At 44.6% G+C, this 11,713-nt stretch overlaps 1 pseudogene; it reads right to left on the bottom strand.

Annotated features, from left to right (window-relative positions):
* Positions 1-2,352: 2,352 nt before the first annotated feature.
* On the bottom strand, positions 2,353-5,758 carry LOC149971473 (uncharacterized; annotated as a pseudogene).
* Between the last annotated feature and the right edge of the window lie 5,955 nt (positions 5,759-11,713).

Raw genomic sequence — 11,713 nt, 5'->3', positions numbered from 1 at the left:
AATAAACAGCGAGTAGCAGCAGTGTAAAAACAAAAGGGGAGGGTCAATGTAAATGGTCCGGGTGGCCATTTGTGTCTTGGTGTCTTAATAGGGAGTTTGGCCACCAAGAGCCGACAGAACAGCTGCAATCTACCTGTGTCTGGAACTCTATCCGAGGGATGCGAAACCATTCTTCCACGAGAAAATACATCATTTGTTGTTTTATTGGTGAAAAACGCTGTCTCGGACGCCACTACAAAATTTCCCATAAGTGTTCTATTGGGTTGAGATCTGCATTTTGGCTCAGTTTTTCTAGAGTTATCTATCCCGATTAAATGCATAGAAGTAGAATAGGACGAGTCCCCATTCAGATCAATAATGTGTCCGTTCTTTTCATTATTTCTATGCATTTAATCCTATCCGATAACTTTTGAAAAACGGCTCCGGTGACAGACGACCATGGCATATGTGGGTGGGGGCATTGTCATCCTGTGGGGGCATTGTCATCCTGTGGGGACATGGCCATAGTAGCAAAAATAATGGCATGCCCATAATTTTTATACGTGACCCTAAGCCTGATGGGATGTTAATTGCTTAATTAACTCCCCCAAAAATGATTGCTCACGGTGTTGGCTTGTAAGGACCACACGTGTGAAAACACCGGCTTACAATAAACATTGGCCTATTATGAATTTGATTTGCTCACCTCGCCCTATCGCGGCTCCTTCTGAAAAAGTGTCAATGAATGTTAATCGAGGAGAGTGAACGTGGATGGAATGCCGCTTGCTTACATTTGAGACGGTCCTTCTCCACTCGTGCGTCATTAGGCAAGTGACGTTTACAGGGGTGGATCCCAAAATAAAAATAAAGTTGTACAATACATTTTATAGATAAAACAATAAATAGCATATGGTTTTTAAACGTGTGCATGTTTTTCCTCATCGGACAAAACAAAAGCTAATTCAAAGGGGGTGTGGCAGATTTCAAAACTCTTCCGTGATAGGATACACATGAGTATCCTTGATGGAAGGTTTCTATCGAGGACGGGAGGACATTCTTACGTGCGTTTGCCTACTAACAAAGATGATGGATCTTCCTCTCTGCTACTAACTAATTGACACACTCTTCGACTACTTATCGGTTTCTGGGTCACGGGGGACGGTCTTTTGCTTAAACGAGAAAACCCCCTTGTATCCCGAATTTACTCAAGTGTTTCCATTATTTTGACAGTTACCTGTACATTCGTTATACCTTACCTCAGACACACAGCTTCTGCAGTGTTTTGACTTGCCAGTAGGGAGCAGTGTTGGATCAGGAAGGCATACAGTATCTACACTGAGTGTACAAAACAACAGAATATTAGGAAGTTGTTCTTAATGTTTTGTACACTCAGTGTATGTCTGTCTGAATAGTACTACCTATTTACAAGGACAACTGGCATTTGCTCTGTTTTTCATCTGGTCAAGAAGTTATAGTATACTGCAGTCTAGAACCAATGTATTTTTCTGAAACAGCACAATCCTAACAAATGCCACACTTGGAATGTCTGACTGAGGAATGAGAATGTTGGCTTGTTTGACTAGGAGAGAGCTCGTATGGGAGTGTTTGGAATGAGATAGTAAATGCCTGGCTCGGTAAAGGACTGTAAAATGCCAAACCTCATGGATATTGGAAAACAGTAATGAATGTAAATCATGTGTATGTATTGACAAAGGGTACCACACACAGGCAAATTGAATCCTTGAGGAGCGTGGGATGGGGATGTCGATAAGGCCATTCAGAGTATTCATAATTCCATCTCTGATTTGCTTATACTGAATTTATAATAAATACTCATATATCCAAAAATCATAACGATGATCAAACCGCATCACTTACCAACTCTAAAATGACCCGTCTGGAAGGTCTCTGAGAGAAACCAAACAAAGCCAGTTGTTTTGTGTCTGCACGTCATCGCCAAGGACAAGGTATAATAGAAAACAAAGGTTACGTATGTAACCACGGTTATGTGAGCTATATGGATAACTCCAATATATTGGTATCACCCTGTGGCGGAGGGATACATCCGAGGTGAGGATTTACAGATGTACTTCCGTGTACACCTGTGTCACGGCTGGGGTCCGCCCCTATATATAGACCCCATGGCCGCGACACACGTTCTCAACATCATTTTTGAGGCGACTCTAGCACCGCAGAGGATTGGAGTGATCCATATAGCTCACATAACCGTGGTTACATACATAACCTTCATTGTGTTTCACTATATTGGATCACTCCAATATATTGGTATACCCGTACCAGATTAGTCGGTGCTAGAGGGAACTGGTCAGCCAGCGGCACAGTCCCAATGTGGGGCCCGAGATGCAGGGGCTGTCAATGTGGAAGGGGGGTCCCGGCACAGTCCCCGGAAGGGGAGGCGACACCCAGGACCGCTGAACCAACTGCAGAGGGAGGTGCCACATTTACCCGACAGTACCTAGTAAAGGTGCAAGAGGAAGCCCAGCTGGCCTCAGAACTTATATCAGCTAGTGGCACTCATCTCAGTTGTGCCCAGGACTCAGCCACACCTCGTGTTGAATGTGCCACCACAGATCCCAGCACTGTCCTCCCAGCCAGGCGGTATGCTGTCGTAATGGTGTCCACAATCCAGTGAGGGAGCCTCTGCTTTGATAGCCCAGCCCCCAGGGCTCTCTCACCATAGCAGACAAAGAGCTCGTCTGTTGTTCTCATTGACTGTGTCTGCTCCACATAGGCAGCCAGTGCCCGCACAGGACACAGCATGCCGGAGTGAGGCCCAGACTTCCCTGCTACTGCCGGGGGGTCATAAGCAGAACCTTCGGGATGAATGAAGGGTTGGGGCGGAGAGATATACTCCTCCCACCGGGGTCCATCTGGTAGCCCACAGAACTTACCAAAAAGCATGGAGCTCACCCACCCTCTTTGTGGAAGTAATCGCTACCAAGAACACCACCTTCATAGAGAGATTTTTCAGGGAGGCAGACTCCAACATTTTGAAAGGCGGCTTTGCCAAAGCTGCCAAGACCACATCCAGATCCCGGCTCGCCTTTGAGCGGGTCCTAGCTGGACGCAGGTGACGAACCCACTTCATAAACCTGGAGAGCAAGGGATAGCACCCCACCAGCCTGTCCATCCACCCCACATGTCAGGCAGATATAGCGGCCAAATACTCTCTGTGTAGATGCTGCCATGCCCTCATCCAAGCGAGACTGTAGGTATTGGAGGACACACTACACCCCGCATGTCTCAGGCACAACCTCAATACCAGCGCACCAAGAGCAGAACAACTGGTTTGCCGCAGTTGTAGCCTGTGCCATTGAGCCCTTGCGTTCTGCATGGTGTTCATTACACCCTCCTGTATAGTCCTAACATGGACCATTGGTGCCATTCAGCGGCCAAGCCCACAGACTAAGGCGGTGCGGTCTCGGCCTCCACAGAGTTCCCCCGGCAGGTCAGGTCTCAGGGGCAGTTGCCAAGGTGTCCCAGACAACAGTGACAGGAGAAGGCTGAACCAGGGTAGTCTGGGCCAGTATGGGTTCACCAGCAGCAGACAATGCTCCGCCATCCTGGTCCTGTCCAGCACAGCCTGGATCAGGGGAAAAAGAGGGGGGAATGCGTAAAGCTCCAGCCCTGGCCAATCGTGATCTAGAGCATCCAAACCCAGAGGCCCTGATGGATCTGACATGGAGTACCACAGGAGACAGTGTGCTCCAGTAGGCTCCGGTCCCAAGGTGGCGGTTCATCCCTTGAGAGCATATCTGCTGCCACATTCAGGATGCCAGGTACGTGTGCTGCGCGTAGAGACGCTAGACGCCCCTGAGCCCAAAGAAGGAGCTCCCGTGCCATAAGATGGAGGCGGTAGGACCTCAGGCCACCCTGATGGTTGATGTAAGCCACCACTGTGGTGTTGTCCATTCTCACCAGGACATGTCTTCCCTTCAGATGTGGAAAAAAAGACCGCAAAGCCAGCAGCACAGCTCAGAACTCTAGTGTATTGATGTGCCTGCCGCTCCAAGGGGGGTAGCCAACAGCCGCTTGCCGACCTGCCCTTGGTCATTCCCTCCCAGCCGATCTGGGAGGCGTCTGTGCTGACCAGCTCCCGGCGGCACTTCCTCAGCATCTCCACCCCACCTGAGTGAAAGGAGCGACAGCGCCACCTCAACAATGCCCTGAGGCACTGTGCGGTAACCCGCAGCTGGCGGTGACGGTGGCGCTTCGGGTGCAGCCGGTGGGAGTTGAACTGCCGCTGAAGAGGCCAGAGATGGAGCAGGCACAGGGGAAACGAGGCCGCCGTTGCAACGAGGTGTTGGCAGGTCAGGGCGGATACCACCCACCCCTGCCGAAAGTGGTCGAGGCAAGATAAGATCGCCTGAACCCTTCTGGTGGGCAGGCGTGCTCTCATGAGGACTGAGTCCAGTTTGACCACCCTCTGGGTGGCATCAGACGTCTCTTCTTGTCATTTACAGTAATGCCCAACCCACCGATGCATGTCTCTGTCTGACAGGACCTTGGTCCTGGTCGGAGTACAAATCAGCCAATCGTCCAGGTAATTGAGGATCAACAATACTCGAGACATGAGAGGTGCCAGGACGGCCTTCCATGCACTTTGTGAAAGTGTGGGGTGCCAAGGAGAAGCCGAAGGGAAGAACAATGAATTCGTAAGCCATCCCTTCTAACACAAATCGGAGGTCCTGCAAATGAGCTGGGTGAACAGGAACATGGAAGTAGGCATCCCTCAGGTCCAGTGTCACAAACCTCTGGTCCCTGGACACACCCTGCAACATGCGGACTCGGGACAGCATGTGGAACCTCAGTACCTTCAAGTACCCATTGAGGTTGCGGAGGTCCAGAATTGGTCAAAACCCTCCATCTCTTTTTGGGACGACAAAATAAGTGGAGTAGAACCCACCTAGCTGTTCTGATGTCTCGATCCTGTGGATGGCACCCTTATCCAGGAGTGAGGAGATCTCTATCCGCAGGGTTTTCTTCAGGGGGTCGGCCACCGTGGTGACATGAAGGCCCCTGAAGGACGGTGGTCCGAATTGGAGTCGGTACCTCTAGAGCATTGTGGACAACACCCATGGGGACTCCACACCCTCCTCCCACTTTGCCCTTTGAGAGAGCTTATATCGTGACCCGCTTGGAGGAATAGGAACCCGGTGAGGGATAAATTACCCAGTAACTCTGCAAAAAAAATGGGGAAGACCCGTGTGGGAAAAACAGGCAGACCCAAAAAAAACAGCAATCAGGTAATGGATTTGATTTATGTTTTTTTTACTGTAATATTACCTTTAATATCCAAGCAGTAAAAGCAGCAACATATGATGGAGTAACTCCATTAAGGAACTCCAAAGTTAATGTCTCAACGTAGTGGAAGTCCACCACGATACTCTAACACTCTGCAAGGGTAAGAGCAAGAAAAACCCCTGCAGGATAATTAGCAGAGAATGTAGGTTGCTTCATGTTAAAGCAATTCACAACACACATATAGAACAAGCCAGTGGGCAAGTTGTGTAAGTTGTGTAAGGTAAATTACTGTTTGTGGCAGCAAGAGTCACCATACTAATGGATGCACACGGACTCGTAGTGTAACACAAACAAAACACAAGTACGAAAAACCGCTCTCAGCAAGTGGAGCACTCAAGAGGAGGGGCTGGCCAGCTGCTCCAGGTTGCAAACAGCCAGTGAGTATACTTCCATGCATGATATTACAATTACCAGCGACTGACCAAGCGAACTTCAGAAAGTGTGCCGCGGCCATGGGGTCTATATATAGTGGCGCACCCCAGCCGTGACACAGGTGTACATGGGAGTAAATCTGTAAATCCTCACCCCGGATGTATCCCTCCGCCGCAGAGTGATACCAATATATTGGAGTTATCCAATATAGTGAAACATAACAACTTGATATGAAGCTCACGTAGGATGTGGTTTCTCTGTTATTAGCTGGACTGGGTGGTTGGGTTGTGGCTGGACTCTGTTATCTGCTAATAATGTCTGAATGCAGTGTTTCCTGTATCATTACAATTCACTTTGTTGCCCCAAGGCCAAAATGTTTGATATGCAGCCATGAATGTTGCTTCAAGGACCTCTGTAGCCCTGCATAGAAAACCTACGGACCAAACACTTGAATAATCCTACATTTTGAATGATTTTCTTCTTGTACTTAATGTACTCTTGTCTTATTTCATCTGATATAATGGATGACCAACTATCACATTACACATAAACTCTCCTTGTTCCAACTACACCCACCACCACGAAATTAGATTGGATTCAATCTAACAGGCTTTAACTTTTGACCCGGGCTAAATTTATTCTCCAAAACGACTGAGTTAGTTATTCTGTCGCCGAGTAAATAAAAGACTCCACGGATTAACTATTCAACCTCTCCGATTTCTGATTAAATTGTTTCTGTTAATAATTCCGATTTAATTGCTGATTGCTACGATTGCCTCATTTCAACTGGATTTCATTGCATTACAAAATACCTTGGTGTGTTTTTCCTGGGTACAGGCCCAGAGCTCTGGTTTATGAACTAAATCTCCCAAATTGAAGCTGAAGTCTCGGGTGGAGAGATGTCCATTTCAGAGCGTGACTTTGTGCTTGATTGGAGCCAAAACCCCCAAGACCCTTTGGGTCCTCTTTAATGAGATTGATGACCTTGCCTGAGATGAGCTTTCCACCACAGCCCTGTGTTTACTGCCTGCTAAAAAAACTGATGAGGAAAGGCTAAGCTGCGCGTGTGTGTTTCACACGTCATGGGCAACAACTTTTACTTGCTGTCACGTTCAACCAATGAAAGGTGGTGAAATCTTCAAAAGCTATAGATGGAAACTACATATATTTCTTCTCTAGTCTATCTATTTGGTTTGGAAGGATGCACTTTCACACCTGTGTATTGATAATCAGTGGCCCACAACCTTGTTCCTGAAGAACTAAAGGGTATGCAGGGTTTTGTTCCAACACAGCAGTAACACACCTGGGTCACATTCAGGATCCATGTTGCAGAGGAGTAATGCCATCTGTTCGAAGGCAATGACTTACGACTGCGTACAACACAACTTTTTAAGCTAATTTGACACCCTCACATCAAATTGAGTAGTTGTGTGTAATGTCTTACCTTGAATATTCAAGAGCATTGGATGATGAAAAATTTCAATCAAATGTACCAATAGATGTATTGCTACAAGCGCAAAAAGCTCTAAGGAAATTCTCAATAACCCAAGGCTGTAGTCGTAATATTGCCGACGTCGCTCTGATCCATGACGATGGGTCATGTTTATTGCTTAGATTAAATAGCTTTACATTCCATGGCAGAATACTGTACACCATATCATGATCAGGAGCTACAATGATAGGCTGCTTCCTCTCCAAGACGATGTTGATCAGTGGTGCTGTAAAAGAACACAACCAGTCGGCTGTGGATCAGCCAATGGCTCTCTTGGCTTTAATCAAGATTTTGTGTGTAAGTATTTTGATGGTAACATATCTTTTTCTCTATGTGGAATACAATATAGGCCTGTATTTAGTATTTTACCCCATGTCTTATGATGAGTCATTCACAACAGCCTACCTACTCTCCTTGTCAAATGATCTTCCTCTCGTTGCTTTAACCTGGGCTCGAACCAGGGCCCTCTGACCTCATCGACACATGATGGCAACCATGAAGTAGCGCTACAAAAGTCTCAACCAAGGGAAACAACTGGGTTGTTTCACCAATTCGGTGCCTTTTTGAGATGTGTAACTTGGTTAATTCTCATAATTTCAGGATGCTGTCATAAAGAGCACATGTTCAACTTAGTCCCCATAAAGGCAGGAACCTAGGAAGAAACCTAGAGAGGAACCAGGCTCTGAGGTGTGGCCGTAACAGGGTTGATGATTTGATCTTAAATCAGACATAATCCCCTTGTGACAGGGGAAATGGACGCTTTTTGTTTACAACAGGGAGGGGCAATTGACTGCAAGCATTACAAAACTAATTACATTTAAAATTAATGTCTAGCCTGTCTATCTATGGGTAACAGGGTTGATGTGTTATGCTCGACCCACTCAGTTTTCCACCACAAAACACCAGAAAAGGGCCAAATAGAGTAGAACCAGCTCACTTGTTTTTACTCTATGGTTTGACTATTAGATGTTCAATGTTTTAAAAAATATATGTCACACCCTGACCTTAGTTATCTTTGTTTTCTTTATTATTTTGGTTAGGTCAGGGTGTGACGAGGGTGGTTTGTGTAGTTTTTGTATTGTCTAAGGGTTTTTGTATATCTAGGTGGTTATATGTCTAGGGTTGCCTAGATTGGTTCCCAATCAGAGGCAGCTGTTTATCGTTGTCTCTGATTGGGGACCATATTTAGGTAGCCATATTCCTTGGGTATTTGGTGGGTTATTGTCTATGTGTAGTTGCCTGTCAGCACTCGTGTCTCGTAGCTTCACATTCGTTTTGTTGTTTTGTATAGTTTGTTCAGTGTTTATTCTTCATTAAAAGAAGTATGTATTCTTATCATGCTGCGCCTTGGTCTTCTCATTATGACGAACGTGACAATATATATATATTTATAAAGGAATAGTTTCACCATATTTAAACAAGTTCAGTTCACGTTACAGGGGTCACCTTAAAATGAGGAACAGGTTTTTTTTAACTTTTAACTGGGGGGTCTCCCGAGTGGCGCAGTGGTCTATGACACTGCATCGCAGTACTAGCTGTGCCACTAGAGATTCTGGGTTCGCGACCGGGCGGCGCACAATTGGCCCAACATCGTCCGGGTTAGGGGACGGCTTGGCCGGCAGGGATGTCCTTTTCCCATTGTGCACTAGCGACTCCTGTGGCAGGGCGGGCGCAGTGCACGCTGAGACGGTTGCCAGGTGTACGGTGTTTCCTCCGACACGTTAGCGCGGCTGGCTTCCGGGTTAAGTGGGCATTGTGTCAAGAGTGTAACTACCAATTGGGGAGAAAAGGGGGGGAAATAATTGGGGAGAAAAAAGGGGGGGGATAATAACTTTAATCACATTAAATAAATAATAATCAGTAACACTTCATTTTAAAGGGTAATTGCATGTGTAATACAGTGTGGCAAGCATTGCATTTAACTGCAACAAACAGTGGTGGAAAAAGTACTCCATTTCATATAAGGTAAAGATACTTTTCATATAAGGTAATAGAAGTATATTTAAAACCAAATACCTTTTAGACTTTTACTCAAGTATTATTTTACTGGGGGATTTTTACTTTATCTGAAAGTAAATGTAATTGCAAAAATATACTTAAGTATCAAAAGTAAAAGTATAAGTAATTTCACATTTCTTATATTAAGCAAACCATACGGCACCATTTTCTCGTTATTTAAAAAAATATATATAATAGTATAGTACAGATACACCCCAAAAACGACTTAAGCAATAAATGCAAATTAATTACTTAAAAATCATACAATGTGATTTTCTGGATTTTTGTTTTAGATTCCGTCTCTCACAGTTGAAGTGTATCTATGATAAAAATGACAGACCTCTACATTCTTTGTAAGTAGGAAAACCAAAATCGTCAGTGTATCAAATACTTGTTCTCCCCACTGTATATATATATATATATATAAATAGTATAGTACAGATACCCCACAAGAACGATTTAAGTAGTACTTCAGTTTAAAGTATTTTTACTTAAGTACTTTACACCCCTGGTAACAACCAATAGTTACAGAGTAATAACAACATGGAACTGGTAGTAATTGCAGTCTGTAATTACAGAGGTGTACCAATGAATGCTTGTTATCATGCTTATTGCAAATAGGCAGGTTCCCACCACATTGACAAACAGTGTTTTGTTTGTTCTCAGCTGCATTCCGATTCAGTAACAGCTATCACAAAGGTTTATTTTGGGGGCAAGCGCTAGCAACAACACTGAGTGGAGATATAGTTTGAACAGTGCACATTCAAGGGTAAGTAATCAGAGCATATTGAGCATAGGCTCTAATCTCTCAGACACTCAGCGCATCCGCAAGGGATCACAACCTGTGTGACAGGTGTTACTGTACGCAGCCGAGAAGAAGTGGAACACAGAGTTGTTGAATGTAGTGGAAACCTGCCTATTTGTTACAAGCATGGTAACAAGCATTCATTGTTACACCTCTGTAATTACATACCGCAATTACTACCAGTTACATGTTGTTATTACTCTGTAACTATGAGTTGTTACAGTTAACTACAATACTTACACATGCAGTTACACTGTAGTAAGGTCCCATTAAAATGAAGTGCTACCCAATCATTTTCACAAATGACTTTGTAAAGGCAAAAAAATAACTAGGGCTTTAAAATGATGGTGAAAACTTTGAGAAATTGTAGGGATGTGGGTTAAAATCTTCCTGGAAGTCCAGGGGGTGCATGAAGGGACGTGTCAAAATCCTGACTTGAATATAACAGGCTTTTAAAAATCACAATTTGTAAATAGAGGTAGCAATTAAGGATTCTACCCTTTAACTGCTAAAACACATTTAGTCCCTCAAGTCGCTGTCTTTTAAGTTTAGTCTATGTTTTGGATTAGGCAGAAAACTGATGTATTCAAACCTTGGGTTGGAATACAAAAAGTCAAGTAGCCTAAACCTCATATCGGCACAGTGCACTTCCACATAATTAATCCGCCTAGCTTCACTGGCTTTATCTCATATTTCATGATGACACTAATAATGCCTAATTTTATAATGTTACAAAATCTTGGCTGGTGTTTAAACATGTCATTTAGCTGGTGTAATGGTGCGTATAATGTATTTTCATTTTAATCGCCTCGTTTTTTCGTCAGGGAAACCGAGAAGCTAGTCTTTGCATCTTATTAAGGAATCTTTCTTGATTAAGGGACTGTTGTTGTTGTTTTTAAGAGATACTGTTTACTTCTCGGCTCTGCCTTCCAAACTCACCCCCCGTCTCGCAGAGTAGGCCTAGACTCACAGCCCCCCTGCAGGCTGCTCATCGGAGTGGCTTTATCAGTGTGAGTTCTCTCCTCTCCCCCTCGTCTTGATCGTCTTGAAGTGTCAGCCGCAGGCTACGAGTGACAGTCACAAATAACAACCTACCAGAGTCTCTGAGATGAAAGACCCAATTCATTAGAGCTCTACTGCTCACTCTCAATAGAATGGTTCACTTGTTTATTTGTTTACTGATAGAACCACTTTAGTCTGTATTGTCATTGTCTGTGTAGGTGTGGCTGTATGGGTATAGCAACAGGAAAGGGAGAGCTATACAGGTTCATGCACTTTGCTGGAAACAATACCTGCAAACATTCAAAGTTCCATCCTGTATACATCTCAACCAAGGTAATAATAATATAATACACTTCAGTTTAGTTCAGTTTCCCCTACAGCCCTATACTAACCGTCTAGCATCTCCAAACATCCCATGTGAAATCCAACTCTCTGATTCACAGGCCCATTATGTCTTCAATGTCACCTTCAAGTTTCTATTCTATATTTGGATCCCATGTCTCCAACATGGTCAAAGAATCCCGCTGCTTAAAAGAGCGGATTATCCCCTTTGGCAGTTTGAACAGGGAGCGTGAAGTTCCCTTTGATGGTAGTTTAAGCAGTACTTAGATTACAATGATATCACAAAGCCTGCTGACTATGAAGAACACGATCAGAGGAAAGGCAGGGGATCCTTTTCTGCTGTTTACAGGAAAACTTTATTTGAACTCCCAGTCCTACAGCCTACAAAGTATGAAGCG

This window comes from Oncorhynchus mykiss, chromosome 26 (genome assembly GCF_057628025.1).
Source record: "Oncorhynchus mykiss isolate SJ-2025 chromosome 26, ASM5762802v1, whole genome shotgun sequence".
Taxonomy (NCBI): Eukaryota; Metazoa; Chordata; class Actinopteri; order Salmoniformes; family Salmonidae; genus Oncorhynchus; species Oncorhynchus mykiss.
This window is presented reverse-complemented; position numbering and strand designations above follow the sequence as displayed.